Genomic DNA, 1638 nt, shown 5'->3' on the forward strand with positions numbered 1-1638 from the left:
GCATGTCTTCGCGGGGTCCTAAAATAGCAAGGATTCTTTTGTTGTGATCACATATCAACATTAAAAAGTTCCACTGAGCCCTACCTCTCTGGATGGTTTCAGGCGACATTACAACGAAGGACAGATCTTCAATGGGTGCCATCTCCATCCTTGGAAGCCAAATGACTCTCTCTTCTCATGCAGATGCTCCTCCAGACAGAGAAGCAGGGAAAAACCAAGGCCAGACTGTACCATTCCCAGGGTTTGAGGCAAATCACCCCAGGGCAGAAGGCTTCAGCTGCAGTGGTGTTGGTTTTGTTTTTGTTTGTTTCTTAAGAAACTGATGTTTATTTTCCATTTCCTTATTTCCATCTTGCTTAAGAGCCTGTGGAAGAGCAGCTTTGTTCCCACCCATTCAGCGGCCTGAGCGGTGGGAGCTGCACACCAGGCTTCTGTGGCAGGCGAGCGCGCCAGTCTTCAGTGGGGAGCTGCTGAGGGGCGGAGGCGCCTGCAGACCAGTCTGCACCCTCGGGTCGGGTAGCAGTGCACTCAGGAGCTGGAGCGTCCCTTCTCCCCGAAATTCCTCCGTGGCTGCGGCCTTTTCAGCAGCAGCCTGCTCTTCCTCCTTTTCACTATCTTCAGGGTCTCTGTAGAAGGAGAGATCAGGCATGACCTCCCACGGTGTTCACGGGCGATGGTGCCACGCGTGCGCAGAACTTCCCGGGCCAGCATCCACATCAGACCCTCCGAGGGAGCTCCCTCGCTGCATGGCATGGTGACCGTGCACATAGCGCAGAGGAGAATCTGTGTTGCACAGAGCAATGAAGGCAGGTTAACATAGGACACCTCCGTGGCAGACCGGTGGTCAGCCCTGGCATCAGGAACCACCAGAAGACGCGGCTCCCGGAGTGCTGCCTGGATCTGGTCAGGGAGGGCTCCGGGAGTGAGGCAGCCAGCACTAGGAGAGGCTCCGACGGCAGCAGCAAACGTCAGCATAGCTCCCTGGCCGGTGTTCCCGGACGACAGGCCGCTGGGACTTCAGCAGGGTTTCCGACGTCAACAACGGCACAAACTGCCAGCAGGAGCTTCTCCCAGGTCCTCTTAGGATTTGTGACGTAGATGCCATGCCTTTTCCTTTTGTGGATGTACTGCTCCATTTGGAAGTCAAGGTTGATGCCACACAAGTGGGTTCCTGCTGCAGGGAATTTGAGGACATCCTCCTCCATTTGCAGGACATCGAGGGCTCTGGACATTGCAAAAGGTTCCCTTTCAGTTACTACAAGAACCCAGAACAAGGCTGGCCGCTGTGGGTGCGTGTGGGCCCCCCTGGGTAGCAGGGAATTGTGGGGTTTTTTTTTCCATTTTTTTTTTAATTTATTTATTATTCCAGGGTTTTGTGAGGGTACAAACATTGTAGTTACACTTTATGTCTTTGCAAAAGGTTCCCTTTCAGTTACTACAAGAACCCAGAACAAGGCTGGCCGCTGTGGGTGCGTGTGGGCCCCCCAGTATAGCAGGGAATTGTGGGGTTGGGGAATCAGCGGAAGTGTGGTCAAACTGGAACATGCATGCTCTGCCTAAAACTGAAATTCATAGTAAAAGCCAAATCAAACTAAACCAAAAGAAAGAATTTTTTTTTAAAAAAACTCATGCCTACTG

The 1638-nt window shown here is 52.6% G+C and overlaps 1 pseudogene; it reads right to left on the minus strand.

The window, feature by feature from the left end:
* Positions 1–356: 356 nt before the first annotated feature.
* On the minus strand, positions 357–1232 carry LOC105827207 (annotated as a pseudogene).
* Positions 1233–1638: the final 406 nt, after the last annotated feature.

The sequence above is a fragment of the Propithecus coquereli genome, unplaced genomic scaffold (assembly GCF_000956105.1).
Source record: "Propithecus coquereli isolate 6110/MARCELLA unplaced genomic scaffold, Pcoq_1.0 Scaffold985, whole genome shotgun sequence".
NCBI classification, from domain to species: domain Eukaryota; kingdom Metazoa; phylum Chordata; class Mammalia; order Primates; family Indriidae; genus Propithecus; species Propithecus coquereli.